We start from the raw sequence: 15,889 nt of genomic DNA, 5'->3' as shown, positions 1-15,889 counted from the left end.
CATCTGATGAGAAGACAGGCGCCCAAAGAGGGGAAGGGACTTGCCAAGCACCCACAGCTAATAGGTGGCATAGCTGTCAGCAGAACCAGGGTCCTATGATTCATAGTCCAGGTCTTTCCCTGTTACAACGTTACAACAGGTGCCTTCAAAATTTATTTTTTACTTCTCTGTTCGCAGCAGGTGTGAAACACATTTTCATAATCAGTTGCAATGGGCATTAACAAGTAACCTGACAAATAAGAACTGAATTATGGAACCTTATGGAACAATTACTTTTTAGGAATAAATTAGAGTGGATTCCAGTTTATTCCCATAACTGCATCACTCTTGGAATCCATGAGTGGTTTGCAAGTGGTGCAAATACAGCCACGAGGAACTGTTCATGTGAGAAATAGAAATTTCGATTCATAAATACTGATGCGTGAGAAATATAACTTTCTTAAAAAACTCAGTTTCTAGACTCCCATCTCACTGAGTGGTGGAAGCTTACTTTCAGTTGATTCAGTGTTGGTCTGTCTTCTCACTTTATCTGGATTTGAGTAGAGGGGCCAATGTAGTGGGAAAGCACTAGAGAGACAGGTGCAGCCCTGGTCTCCAATGTCATCGTTCCTTCAAGGTGGCACCCGTGAGATTTCCTCATCCCTGTCAGGTGCTCCATGAACAGTCTTGAGGCCTGCCAACCCCATCAGCTCCTGAATTAAACCCAGCATGCCCCCAGTGCCTAGGAAACTTCCACTGCTTCCCCACCATGAGCTGCCCTGTCGACCCAGGCATGACATGTGGTTGTGTACACCCTGGAAGCTTTGTTCCCACCCCCAGTCTCTACTTGAGAAGAAGCATGGTTTTTTTGCTCTTGGAGCTCCTCACTGATGTGAGGTTTCCATTGCCAGCACACCCACCATACACGCCACCCACCTAAAAACTGCATGTATGTGGCAAAAGGCAATGCCATTCCTCAAAGACCCACAAGCATCAAATACACTTCATTCATCAATTCAATCAATATTTGTTGAGCTTCTCTCCTAGGCACTGAAGATAACCCCATGAGTAGACTGACCAGGTACCAGCCCCAAAGGGGCTCACAACTTAGTGATGAGAATACCATTAAACAAGCAAAATGTACACACAATGATCTCAGGGAAGAGTGGGAAGAAAGTGATGAGGGGTGGTGAGGAGGGATCTGATTTCAAGCTGAGTGGGTGAGAAAAAGCCTTTCCAAGGAAGGGACATTTGAGCAGAGGTTTGCATAAACATCCAAGCAGGTTCATCTCTAGTCTTGGAGCATGAAATCTCTGCTGGAACTTATCTATTCTTACAAAGAGGAAAAGCAAAAACATCTTATTTTTGTGTGTTAGCCTTCTTACGATCCATGAAAGTGGAGTTCTTAGCAGATAGAGTACACAGGGTCTCACAGAAAGTATAGCGAAAAATACCAGCTCTTACTTCAAAATATTATTTCAGGACACATCCATTCTGGGCAGGCTTTGGGAGGGACATCCCTCGTGACAAATTATCTGCCATGTGTGATGAGGAGGGGAAAATAAGTCTGATAAATTGTGTAAAACAGCGTGGAGTTTCCTCAAAAAACTAAAAAGAGAACTGCCCTATAGTCCAGCCATCCCACTTCTGGGTTTAGATCCAAAAGAACTGGAATCAGTGTATCAAGGAGATATCTACACTTTCATGTTTATTGCAGTACTATTCACAATAGCCAAGATATGGAATCAACTTAAGTGCCCATCAACAGATGAATGAATGAAGAAAATGTGGCATATGCACTGTTGAATGTTATGCAGCCATAAAAAGAATGAAATCTTGTCATTCTCAGCAATATGGATGAGGCTGGAGGTTATTATGGTAAGTAAAATAAACCAGGCACAGAAAGACAAACACTGCCTGTTCTCACCCATATGTGGCAGCTAAAAAAGTTGATCTCATAGAAGCAGAGAGTAGAATAGTGGTCACAGTAGCATGGGGAAAGGAGGCGGGGAGATAGATGTTGGTTAACTGATAAAAAATGACAGCAAGGCAGGAGGAATAAGTTCTAATGTTCTATAGCATTGTAGGGTGACTATAGCTAACAATTTACTTTATGTTTTCCAGTAGCCAGAAGAAAGGATTTTGAATGTACTGAACAGAAAAAAATAATAGATGTTCCAGGTGACAAATGCACTAATTACCCTGATTTGAATATTACACATTGTTTACATGTATTGAAATACTATTCTGTGTCCCATAATTACTACATGTCAACTAAAAATAAAAAAAATAAGGCTGATAGTATCACTATTTAGAGTCAGACCCCTGGTGGCTCAAGCCTTCCTTGAGGTTTATTTTTTGCCTCTGGAGAGTAGAGACCTCAGTCACTGTTGCACCCTCATGCCCATGCCCACCCAGTCCTCTGGCATGGCGCCATGGCCACAGTAGGCACCCATCCGAGAGGCTGACCTGAAGGAATGGATCATACCACACTCACACAGGCAAGAGTCTGAATAAGGCACCTCTAACTCAGGATAGAAGTCTTGACTCCAATCAGGAATAGCCTTCGGAAAAGAAAAGTGCTTTTATGGGGGCCTCCACCCATTTGTTAGTCATTTATCCACATGAATCCTTAGTCCAGGAGTCCAAAATACAAATACTCTTGGAGGCTTAGACAGGTGACATAAATAAGAGAAGTGGGATGGCTGAGGGACGATTATTCACTTTCCCAAAGAAATATCTTCTTTGCCATTTCTTTGACTTGTTCTTCGCTCTTGTTGGTTCGTTATTCTGTATATTATAAGGACAAAGGAAAAAGAAAAATTTATATTTCTCTTTACTATTGGCTCATGAAAGAATTACACTAAATGGCAGCTAATTCTATGCCTCGATGGCAGAAAACCACCAGGGTGAAGAGAAGATCCTGGTGAATTGAACAGCATAGGTCTCATCTAAATAAGGAGGAGCTAGAGCTAATCGTCCCCTCATGGGAATATGGACTCAGTGTTACCTGCTGTTTTTTCAAAAGAAGCTGGAACCTAACTATTCTTGTGAAATAACCTAACATATTTACATGCACAATTAATACATACTCTTTTAAAACACTGTGCAGGAAACAGGGGATACATCTTTGGTCCAGATTCAGGGTATGAATCAACAATTTAGATCCTGAATTTTTGTCATATTGTTCAGCTCTTGGGGTATCAACCAGATATAGTAGAAGAAGTCTTGGCCTGTGAATCCAGAGGCTGGGGTGGGCATTCTCCTCTGTAAAAATGTGGACAACTTGTACCCCTCCCTGATCATCTCCTTAACTTCTCCAAACAAGGAGGAGATTAGATGACCAAATTTATTTTCATATGCACATCAAGAGTGTAAACAGCTATAATAAATACACTTTAAAATGCATATGGCTTAAAAAATAAACAAACGAACAGAAGTTTCACTTTCTGTCACAGAACAATCCAGGGTGTGACAGCTGGAGCTTTCCTCCACACTGTGATTCCAAGACCTATTCTCTTGAGATTATGTTGGCTCCCATGGCCTTGCCATTGTCTACCTCTTGCTGCTTTCACAGAAGAGGTATGGTAGAGGAAATAAACACCTGCTTCTTAAAAATCATGGCCCAAGATCTATACAAATCATTTTTACTTACATTCAGTTGGTGAGAACTGGACACACAGCCACACCCAGGTGCAAGGTGTGACATGACTACACTGTGGAAGGGAAGAACAGATATTAGTGGATGTCTAGCATTCTTTGCCACCTATGCTTCAAGAAAATGTTGCACATGAATCCAATATATAAAACAGTTCATCATGTAGCTGTATGAGATGAAGATGGAATAGGGAATTCCTAAACTCCATGATGAAAGTTGCATCACTGCTCAAGATATTTTTTGGTCATGGAGAAAGAAGGTGTTTCTTTGTTGCACTGACATGAGGCTTGGCCACGTGACTCACTCTTGACCAGTGAATGTAGCTAGAAGTGATGGGTGCTGTTGTTAAACAGAAGCTTTGAAAGCCATGGTCCACCACTCTTCTATTTTCCTTCTGAAGGGGGACCAGTATGTCCCAGAAAAGAGCTTCTTTTTCAGTAGAATTAGAATGAAGAAGATAGGAAACAAAATCAGAGCTGCTTTATGATGGTCATGTCACATGAATGAAAAATGCATCTTTAATTTTGCAGGACATTAAGATTTGGTGCCATTTGTTACTGCAGTATAACTCGGCCTAAGCTGACTGATACACTCTCATGTCCAGTGTGTTCTTGTCTCATTAGTGGCCTGGGAAGCATTTCCTTATAACTTCTAGGACTTGGCAAAGTATTGGACCCAATCATTGCTGAGATCTCTCAAAGTCCCAGCATTCCTTGATTCTGTCTCCATGCGGTAGGGTCTCTATATTCCTAGAGGCTTTGAAGGACCTTTGTATTCCTAGAGCCTAACACTATGCAAGGTATAAAGTAGGTGCTCAGTAAGATTGCTGAATATGCAATATATTATTTTGGCAGTCTCCTGCAGCATGAAATTTTCTAATCAATGTCCCTCCCCACAGGCCATTCCTAGAGTGCCCTTCTCTCCCTCCCTCCACATAGTAGACTTCATATTTCAAGCCAAGCTCAGGTGTTCTCTTCCCTATGACAGTCTCAGACGGGAGCCCAAAGAAGTGTGTCCCATCTCTGGATTCCAATAACTCTGAAATTTCCCTAGGCTCTTCCATGCTATATTCGTTTGGAAGCAATGCTTGGTTTAGTGATTTTTCATTCTCTCAGTTTCTAGGATATTGTCTGATTCAATAATAAGTCTCAAAATGTGCTTATTAAATAAATGAATCAATATAGTATTCCCAAATTTGTCATGATATAAAAACTTGAAAGAATTTGCTGTCGAATGTGTATATTAAAATATAACCTTTATGTGATTTGAAGACTTTAATATGGGAAAAGTAGTACCTTTTGTGTGAGACAAATTGTCCTTCTCAAGAACCTGCCACTGTATTATATTGTCAAGTACATGTTATATATAAATTATAGCATTTGCCATGCATCCCCTGAGGCTAAATTCTGCCCTTCCAGTCATATTTAAACAAATGTGTTTAAAGAAACTTTTCTCTGGGAGCAAAAGTACACCAAATCATTTATACTCTAGTATAAATTAATCAGTTCACAAGTTTGCTTCTCTCTGTCTCTCTCTCTCTCTACATATATATACACACACATATATGTTTGCTATCATTTTAAATATATTTGAATCTTTAGTTCTTAAAATTTCTGCCTTTTTATAAACAATGCATTCCTGAGAACGTCTTCCCAAGATTGTGCTTAAGTTTGGACTTTGGAAGCCATGTGGATTGCTGTACTGTGGGGTTTGAATCCGTCTCCACCTTCTACTGGTTGGTAAAGCTGGCCAAGACAGTCAAATTTCCTAGCTCTCATTTTCTCAAAATGAAATAATTGGTGGCTAATAAATGGTACATCAATCCACACGTATTAATCACTATTAAGGAAGAAAATGCATTTAGAATTTAGATTGATATAAATCATAGCATAAAATACAATGTTTGGAGGCTTCTCCTTATATTGAACACACCTGGATGAACTAAACAAAGACATCCTTACTCAGCAGGCTGAGGAATGAGGATCACTAAAGTCCAGGAGTTTTAGACCAGCCTGGACAACATGGCAAGATCTCATCTCTATAATAATAATAATAATAATAATAATAATAATAATAATAATAATATAACAGGCATGGTGGTGTACTTGTGGTCCCAGCTACTTGGGAAACTGAAGCAGGAGGATCTCTTGAGCTCAGGAGCTCAAGGTTGCAGTGACTTATGATCGTGCTAGTTCACTCCAGCCTGGGCAACAGAGCAAGAATGCCTCCCCACATACCCCCAGAAGAAAAGGAAAAGAAGATGCTCTGAATGAGAGAGGTTGATCTGAAACAAAGGTAATGAAAGCCTCTAGAACTCTCATTTACAAATCCAAGCCACCTTTTCTTCTGTAACTAAAACAACAGAAATATTTTCTTCTTTTTATTCAACTCCACCATCTTTAAATTGGAGACTCAATGAAACCGAAACTCCTGCCCTTCCAGAACTTAACCTGTTAAGTGACTGTGCTTTCTTGCTACAACAAAAAACAATGTGGAACAAAGAAAACCAACCCTGGTTGGAGCATATATTTTTTTCTAAGGAGATTGATGAATTGCTTCACTGCATCCAGCAGAAACTGGAAATGATAACTCTTTCCCCCAGTCATGATGACTAACTGTTAAACTTGAAAGGATAAAACAAAGGAAGAATCTTGTTGCCTCCCCTAAGTTACAAGCACTACAAATGGGACTGACACCTTTCATCTTCTCACTCACAACAGCTGGCTTCTGAGGAATAGCCTCCAGGGATGACAGGGTGGCTGGGGTGTGCTGGGGGCATCGTGTGGAGAAACAGCTGTTTCTCAGATTTGCTAGAAGGAAATTTTAATCAGGGTCAGGCTGAAATTGGTTTGTGCAGACTTGGGCCTAGTCATTCCTTTATGGGAGGCAAACGGCAAGGTGCTTTCTGGGTTACAAAAACTCCAAACTCCCAAGTTGTGCTGGGACCTGCTTCATTCCTCCCCTCAGGCATCCGTGGACTGGCTTAGGTCCTTCCGCTAACTTAGGTTACTCAGCAGCTCTATTGTATATATAGCAAAAGAACCTCTAGGCACACATATTTTGCTGGCCCTTCTATTGAAAGGTGATGCTACTAGCCTCTAACAAAGAGATAGGCAGTGAGCACAGTTCAGACTCTGAATCTCCCAGTTTCCAAATGCCGTGGTTAGTTTTATGTGCCAATGTAGCTAGGCTATAGGATGTAAGTATTTAACCAAACAGTAATCTGGATGTTCCCGTGAAGGTATTGTGTAGATGTGGTTAACATCTCCAACTAGCTGACTCTAAATAATGGAGATGACCTTCCGTAATGTGGGTCAGCATCACCCAATCGGTTGGTGGCCTAAAGAGCAAAAACTGAGGTTTTCCAAAAATGAAGTTCTGCCTCAAGACTCTAGCTTTAATTCTTGCTTGAGTTTCCAGCCTGCCAGCTTGCGCAGTAGATTTCTTTTTTATTTCAATAGTTTTTAGGGTACAAGTGGTTTTATGTAAGATCGATAAATTATATAGTGGTAAATTCTGAGATTTGAGTGCAACTGTCACCTGAGTAGTGCACATTGCACCCAAAGTGTAGTTTAGTGTCCCAAGTCTCCCTCCTACCCTCCACCTCCTGAGTTTCTAAAGTCCATTTATGACTCTGTATGCCTTTGCATACTCATATTAATAGCTTAACTCTCACTTATAATTGAGAAAATTCAGTTTTTTGTTTTCCACTCCTGTGTTACTTCACTTAGAATAATGGCCTCCGGCTTCATCCAAGTTGCTGCAAAAGACATTATTTCATTCCTTTTGATGGCTGACTAGTATTCCATGGTATATATGTGCCACATTTTCTTTATCCACCCTTTAGTTGATGGGCACATAGGTTAGTTCCACATCTTTGTAATTATGTATTGTGCTCAGCACATTTTGGAATTGCCAGATCCCCAGAATCACAAGAGCCAATTCTTTAAAATAATTCTTTTAACATTGACATATATACATAAAAACAAACATAGAGTTCTGCAAAACTAAAACATTCTAAGATGATAGCATACTATTTCTAGAACATTGCAAATTTTTGCCTGATCCTGAGGTCATGAAGAATGGCTAAAGTCAGAGTGGTTAAAGAATTCCTCGATATTTTGCATAATTTTAGGGTCTTTTCCTGACTCCTGACTTCTTTTCTGAAAAACACAGAGAAGCCAAGATGGTCTGGCATTTATTGCTCCAAGGAAGAGAATGCATGACAGAGATAAAAACCTGAATCAATACTTAGCTTTTGAGTTTCAAAAGTCCTACCCTTTGTGATCAGAGTGGGTTTGTGCATGGAATGGAAAGATTTTAGACTACAAATGGGGAAGAATTAAACACCTCTTTCTGTTAACCATGCCTGCAAACTAGCTAATGATGCTTTGTCCCAAGTGGGGAGTTGGAGATCAGAAAGTTTTGAGAAGGCAATATGGACTCTGACGAAGATCAGCCCTGTGTTCTAAACTCATCCCCTCCCACCCCTTCTCAGATCCTTTTCTAGCTGTAGGGAATTCAAGGACAGAAGGCACATGAGCCTAGCTTCCAGGTTGGAAGCAGGAAGGCAGTCAACCTTAGAATGAATAGCCATTTATTCATTCATTCATTCAACAAATATCTATTGAGTCTCTCTGCTAGGTGCCAACTATTGTCCTAGGTGCTGGAGTAGACAAGAAGCACCAAGTCTTCACCCTATGAGAGCTCACATTCCAATGCAGGCTCACCCTGTGAGAGTTCATATTAAAAGTTCTCACCCTATGAGAGCTCATATTCCATTACAGGGTTCCTCAACCATGGCTCTGTTGATAGCTTGAGCCGTATCGTTCTTTGTTGTAGGGGCTGCTTTGTGCATTGTTGGGTGTTTAGAGGCATCCCTGGCCGCTACTCACTAGATACCTGCAGCAATCGCTCAGTTATCACAAACATAAAGGTCTACAATATGCTGAATGGCCCCTAAAGGTGGTGGATGGAATTAATGAACCCCAAGTGAGAAGCATTCTTCCAATGAATAAACATACTATAAATACACAAATAAAATGTTACAATACAGTGTCTGGTAAAGGTAAGTGGATAGGAGACAGCAAGGAATGGGGGCTGGTATGGTCAAAGACGATCTATCTGAGAAAATGGTACTTTAAGACTCCTAAATGAAATGAGAGAGCAAGCCACAGGAATATCCTTCAGAAAAGCTTTCCAGGCAGAAGGAACTGCACATTTATAGGCCCTGAGAAGGGAGTGTATTTATTGTGTATGAGGAACCGGCATGAAGTCCAACCCAGTTTTGTATTACTCTCATTTTTTTCAAATGATTTTATTTAACCTTCCTGGAAACATTCTAGGTGCTTAGAGTGTTCCAAGTGCAGAAAGCAAGAGGAAGAGTAGAAGGAGAAGATGTTGCAGAGGTTCCAAGGGCCAGAGCAGGTGTGCCACATGAAGACGCTGGGCTTTATTTTAAGTATGATGGAAAACTGATGGAGAATTTTGAGCAAGGGAGTGATATGACCTGACTTGCTTAAAGGGGTTATGGGGGACAGGAAAGGCCTGGGAGCAAGGAGATGGTTTGAAAACCACTAGAGATGTCCATCTGAATTATGATGGTGGCCACGTTTGGGTGAGAGCAGAGGAGGTCATGAAGAGTAGTTGAATTTCAAGTATGTTCTAAAGGAAGGGATGATAGGATTTATGAGGATTTGGGTGTGATATGTGAGAGAAAGAAAAGGCATTTAGGAATTTTAAGTTTTGGGATGGATGGTGGTGTCATATACTGGGGGGTGGGTGACATTTGGGGAGAAGCATGTTTGAGAGGGTCATAGGAGTTAGGTTTTGATCACATTGATTTCAGAAAGCCTATTGGATATTTCACTGGAGATGTCAGTAGGCAGTTAGACACACAAGTCTAGAACTTAGGGTGTGGGTGGGGCTAGAAATAAAAATTTGCAAGGCATCAGTGTACAGCAGGGTTTTAAAGGATAGGGTGAAATGGCTTAGAGAGTGAGTAAAAATTGAGGAAAGATACAAGGATGGGCACCTGGGGCACCGCAGCATTCTGAAATGACCCAGAGGTGTGGCTGGGAAGATACACTCTGATGGCCTCACATTATTATGGCATGGGAGCTGCATAGTAACCCACACTGTCAAGAGAAGACAAAAGTCCGAGACAGGCCAGGACCCAAAAGGTTCTGTAGGTGGAAAGTACAGGTGACTCAGCTACCACTTTCATGAATTAAAGACAGCAGTCATCAGTGACCAGCATTTTTCAACACTGTCACTGTTGTGAACAGTAAGGAAAGACAGAGGAACAGAGGTCAGGGGAAGCTAAGTGAAGACTACAAAGAGAATCTATGCATTTTCTTAGCAACTTTTATATACATCTAAAATTACTCCAAATAAAAGAATTATTATGTCTTTTTTTTTTTTTTGAGACGGAGGAGTCTCACTCTGTTGCCCAGGCTGGAGTGCAGTGGCACAATCTTGGCTCACTGCAACCTCCACCTCCTGGGTTCAAGCGATTCTCCTGCCTCAGCCTCCTGAGTAGCTGAGATTACAGGCACCTGCCACCGTGCCCAGCTAATTTTTGTATTTTTAGTAGAGACAGGGTTTCACCATGTTGGCTAGGTAGGTCTCAAACACCTGACCTCAGGTGATCCACCCGTCTCGGCCTCCCAAAGTGCTGGGATTACAGGTGTAAGCCACCACCCCCAGCCAGTTTATTATGTTTTTATAAACAGCAGACAGTGTCTAAAAAATTGAAGAACAAGAAAGACTCCAGCTGCCCGTATCCTGACTAGAATGAGCACTTCTTAAATATCTACGATTTGCTGGGTACTGTGTAAGGCTTATTATCTGCATTTGCTTTAATAATTTCCTAATAATAATCTCCTAATAATCCTGTTGAGTCTGGAACATTTCACATTTATATAAGAATATAGAGCCCTTGAGAGGCTAACCAACTTTCCCAAGTTTACAAAATATGGAAAGGGCAGGGCAGAAAATGCAACCCAGATTAGTATGACTCTCATTTTTCTCTAATGATTTTATTTAACCTTCCTGGAAACATCCTAGATGCTTTGAAGACCAAATAAAAGCAACGGATATCTTGCCAGAAAATACATACGTACAAAGAATGTTAATTACCATATCAGGAGATTCATGGATACCTATACAGTATCCAGTAACCACCAGTTAAAAACCCATGTTCCACGCCCCCCTGTATCTGAGATCTCAATTAGGCAAAAGAAAAACAGATGAAGTGAAAGCGAAAGAAAACAGAAAGGTATTTAAAGCCTTCTTTTGGCACAGTTTAAAAATTTAAGCTTAGCTGGTGCCAGAATTCTCAATGTATTTACTGTTTCCATGATTTAAAATATGATAGAAAGCTGAGGTCTTACCCTGGTCTCTAACATGGTCCTGGGAACACCTGGAAGGAGAAAGCAGCACAGGTGAGTAAAAGTCAGACACCACTGTGCCCTGGGCCATGGCATTTTCTGCTGCCTACATCCGGGCCTCCAGCAGGATACCTGGCCCCAGGCATTATTTGGAGAGGTGGCCCGCATTAAACAAATAAGAAAAATCACTAACTAGGCCAGCAACACCTGTATCTGGAGACACACGATCCCAGCGCACCTGCATGCCAAGAGCATTAGCTCATTACCGAACATCTCTGAGCACCCTCAGAACACGTGGTCCTCAGTGACAAATTCAATTGCACTTGGCACAAAGCCATGGCGTTATTCACATGCCATGTCTCTGGGCCTTTGCCAAGGTTCTGCAGGATGTGGGACTCACTGAACACAAGTTGTAGGCCTTGCCCACAAAAATGAGAGGACAACTAGGAGAACCAATGGAGGCAAAAGACGGGACAGGAGATGAGAAGTAAGAGAGCAAAGTTACTTCTATACCCACATGATTATTTTCATTATTATTATTATCAACTTCCAATAAGTGTCCCAAATTATTCCCGTCCTCAGTAAAATTTTTCAGATTTTACTCATTTGGTTTATCTTAGTTCTCTTCACACCCAAAGACAAACATACAAGCATGAAACTTTTGGCACTCAAATAAAACACAATCAAACCTTATAAACTGGCACCTGTAAGACAAATTCAGCCCTTTGGAGGTGGTTTGCTCATTCTTCACTTTCATGCCATTTGGGGCAGCGGGCGGTTGTGCATTTCTAATTTGAAACTCTTGAAGTATTTTCTGCCTCCTCAGTTTGCCTCAGTTCCCACCTGGCCCACTGTGCTCCAAAGCCATGTGGATTTGGCACTCCATCTTAGAGAGGGCCAGCTATGCCCTTCTCCTGCCTTTTCCTTTTCGTAAATGTGGAAACCAATCTATTAAGGAATAAAAAGATCACAGGAATTAAAGAGAAGGAGAGGGAGGTGCCAGACCCAAACTCTGTCTTCTGGTGTGCCATCCTGTCAAAAATTGCAACATTAGGGTCCCATTCCTTTGGGTTAAGAATTTGTCTCTCAAGGAGCTGAGCAGAGAGGGAAAGAAAGCACAGACTATATCCCCAGAAACCTCTGCTATGTACTCAGGGGTGCTGCTCACTTTGGTATCTTGAAAATATTGTAAATCCTGTGGGCATGGTGGCTCATGTCTATAATCTGAGCACTTTGGGAGGCCGAGGCGGGTGGATAACCTGAGGTCAGGAGTTCGAGACCAGCCTGGCCAACATGGCGGAACCCCGTCTCTACTAAAAATACAAAAACTAGCCAGGTGTGGTGGCACACGCCTGTAATCCCAGCTACTTGGGAGGCTGAGGCAAGAGAATTGCTTGAACCTGGGGGGCAGAGGTTGCAGTGAACTGAAATCACGTCACTTCACACCAGCCTGGGCAAAAGAGCGAAACTCCGTATCAAAAAAACAATTGTGAATCCCCATGGACTTTCAAGAAAATACCCTAAATTTGTGATTTAAGATGTGTGTGTGTGTGTGTGTGTAAATATGCATGTAAATATATTTATATATATGTTATACATATACATATATATTTTATATACATGTAAATTCTCTCCATGGTCTCTCTTCCTCTTTGAGGCTTTTTTTCCTGCTTCTCCAAACCTCTCCGGGTTTTTTATTCCGATGTTGCTACTTGTGATCCCAACTCCAAAACATATCTATGTTTTTATATATATAGATATGTATATATGAATATATACTCATATGTTTTTATTTATAGATTAATATAGAAGAATATATATTCTTATACATATTTATAAGAATACTTATTCTTCACATATATATGAAGAATTCTTTTGTTGTAATGATTTCAGATAGAAGCAGAGCTGGTGATCTGGCTGAAGGCGGTGGCATAACACAGAGCCCCTCAGATCTTCCCCATCTGGAATCTTCTTCGTGCAGGGCTGTGAACTTACCTGTCTGCTTCCCTGAAAGACACTCCAAGCTCATTATCCCTGAGTGAGCGATTTTCGTGCTTTGAGTGCCATTTAGCTAAGCTCTTTGAGAAACAAATCCTTAACCCAAAGGAACGGGACCCTAATGTTGCAATTTATGACCAGATGGCACACCAGAGGAGAAAAGAGTTTGGGCCGGGTACCCTCCTCCCCCTCTTTAAACCATACGCCTAAGACTGGCAGTGACTCTGGGAAATGAACCAGTAGGGTTATCTTTTCCCTATGATATCAAATTTTACAACCCAGTCTGAAGGATCACTTTATTTCACGAAACAGATACTCACTTAAGCTAGCTTTGGCAATAAGGAATTTATTGGAAGGATGCAGAAAAATCTCGTGAAACCTGTTTGAAGAACTACAGCTGGCCCTGGAAAGTCACCAGCACCCTCTCTTCTTTATCTCCTTATTTTGGGGACCACTTGAGCTCTCATGGCTGTTTCTTTTTGCAAGCCTCTTCCATTCTCCCCATGGGCTCTCGTTCTCTTTGAGGCTCTTTCTTCTGCTTCTCCAGACCTCTGTGAAGTTTTTTACTCGGATGTGGCTCTTTGCCATCCCAACTGTTTATGGCCTCAGTTTCAAAGCCATCATGGCTGGCTGTATTTTTCCAAGCCCTTCATGTTTTTGAAAGAAAGACACTGATTGGTTCAGCTTAGGTCAGGTGACTCTCTCAGTCCAGTCAGCTTTGGTAATAGGGCAAGGTCAACTGGAACAAAGAAAGTTACTCAGAGATAAGGCTTCCATTAGGACTAGTAGGAGCACTCTGAAGAGAGGGACAGCACAGCTTCCTGAATCCATGTTTCTCTTCCTTCCTACCTCACAGGGTTGAGGATGGAACATGGCACTCCGGCACAAGAACCACACATGAGATTAGGGGCAATAAGCTTCAACAGTTCCCCACCTACAGCACAGCAAATGCACTCCTCTCCAGAAGATTTCCTCCATCACTCCCCACCATGCTAGGGCAAGTGCATGGGATGGACTAATTCAAAGCCCCTAAGGTGGAAAGAGAGGAGAAAGCTACAGGAGGCAGGTCTAAGCTCAATCAAAGGAAGTGCAATGTAGCAATGAAGGTAACTGTGGAGAGGGCTATCCCCAAACCTCCAGGCTGGGGCTAGGTGGAGAGGAGCTCCCTGCAGGGTGCAGGGCACCATGGCAGCTCCTGAGGCTCCTTCCTTCCCCATGTTGAGAGGTGAAGCCAGCTGGGCTTCTGGGTTGGGTGGGGACTTGGAGAACTTTTGCCTCTAGCTAAAAGATTGTAAGTGCACCAATCAGCACTCTGTAAAATTGCACCAATCAGCACTCTGTGTCTAGCTAAAGGACTGTAAACGCACCAATCAGTACTCTGTAAAATGGACCAATCAGCAGGATGTGGGCAGGGCCAAATAAGGGAATAAAACCTGGCCATCCGAGCCAGCAGTGGCAACCCGCTGGGGTGCCCTTCCACGCTGTGGAATCTTTGTTCTTTCGCTCTTCACAATAAATCTTGTTGCTGCTCACTCTTTGGGTCCACAGTACCTTTATGAGCTGTAACACTCACTGCGAGGGTCTGCAGCTTCATTCCTGAAGTCAGTGAGACCACGAACCCACCGGGAGGAACAAACAACTCCAGACGCGCCACCTTTAAGAGCTGTAACACTCACTGCGAAGGTCTGCGGCTTCACTCCTGAAGTCAGCGAGACCATGAACCCACCGGAAGGAAGAAACTCCAGACACATCTGAACATCTGAATATCTGAAGGAGCAAACTCCGGACACACCATCTTTAAGAGCTGTAACACTCACCATGAGGGTCCGTGGCTTCATTCTTGAAGTCAGCGAGACCAAGGACCCACAAGAAGCAATAAATTCTGAACACAATAGGTCTATCATCTCATAAGTCACACATTATTTAGCAGGTTAAGAAAGATTCTACATCTTAGCATCCCTGCTTTACTTGGCCCATCATTGCTCCATGCTTTATGAGGGGAGGTAGCATCCTATATAGTACAAGCTTAGAATAGCCAACAGAAACTCCTTCTCCCAAACCCCTTCCTGCCTGCCCTGCTGAGGTACCAGAGCTCCACACTGCAGCTACGCTTTAGCCAAGCTAATGTTCAAGCAGCAAGGGGTGGAGAATACAGAGTGCCCAAGATATGATAGGACATAAAACACAATCCCACAGGAAATCAGCTATAGGAATTATGAAACATAAATCACAGTTCTCTTTGTTCTGTGCCCATGTCAACAGTGCAAATTTTATATCTAAATAGAAATGAAAAGCAAAGAACTCATGGGATGATCTACTTCAATCATGCCATAATATCAACTTTTAACAGGAAAGGTGTGTGTATGTGTCTGTGCATATGCATGTGGGGAAGAGGGCAACTGGAATGTGGTCAAGCTACTCCCTGAAATTCTACCATGTGTCCATACTGGGGCTAAAACCACAAGCATAAGATTTTGGCACATGTGTATACAATTTGCATTTTTTAAACACCTTCAATTTCTACAGTAGGCAATTGCTCAGTTCTCTTTCAGTTCTAAAAAGAACTACACTGGTGCTCATGTGGCATATTCTCATGCCAGCATTCTATTTTCCTTTGCTTTCTGGCTGATGGTGATCTCAGAGGTGAGTCCAGAGCCACCCTTCTGGGAGTGCTCCCCAAAACATGCACTCGGAGTGACATTTCAGGGAACTCTGGGTAATGCCTATGAGGTACTTTGGGAAGTATTTTCTTAGTCTCTGTCCCCTAAGAGCTCAGTCATGGACTGCCATGGGGTGGGCGTTATTGGTTTGAGTTGTGTGACCCACAGGGCAGCTGTTCTGCAGCAAAGAGAGGCTTTTAAAA

General features: G+C 42.1%; 1 long non-coding RNA gene across 2 annotated transcripts; it reads right to left on the bottom strand.

Annotated features, from left to right (window-relative positions):
• Nucleotides 1-2,659: 2,659 nt before the first annotated feature.
• On the bottom strand, nt 2,660-11,958 carry LOC131382555 (uncharacterized). Of its 2 annotated transcripts, none has more exons than XR_009212114.1 (4): nt 11,718-11,958; nt 11,032-11,060; nt 3,635-3,695; nt 2,660-2,769 (listed from the first exon to the last, which is right to left on the bottom strand). It is a non-coding gene; the product is annotated as an uncharacterized LOC131382555 (long non-coding RNA). The 2 variants fall into 2 exon arrangements; XR_009212115.1 differs by having other exon boundaries at nt 11,733-11,958.
• Between the last annotated feature and the right edge of the window lie 3,931 nt (nt 11,959-15,889).

This window comes from Hylobates moloch, unplaced genomic scaffold (genome assembly GCF_009828535.3).
Source record: "Hylobates moloch isolate HMO894 unplaced genomic scaffold, HMol_V3 SCAFFOLD_50, whole genome shotgun sequence".
In the NCBI taxonomy this organism is placed as follows: Eukaryota; Metazoa; Chordata; class Mammalia; order Primates; family Hylobatidae; genus Hylobates; species Hylobates moloch.
This window is presented reverse-complemented; position numbering and strand designations above follow the sequence as displayed.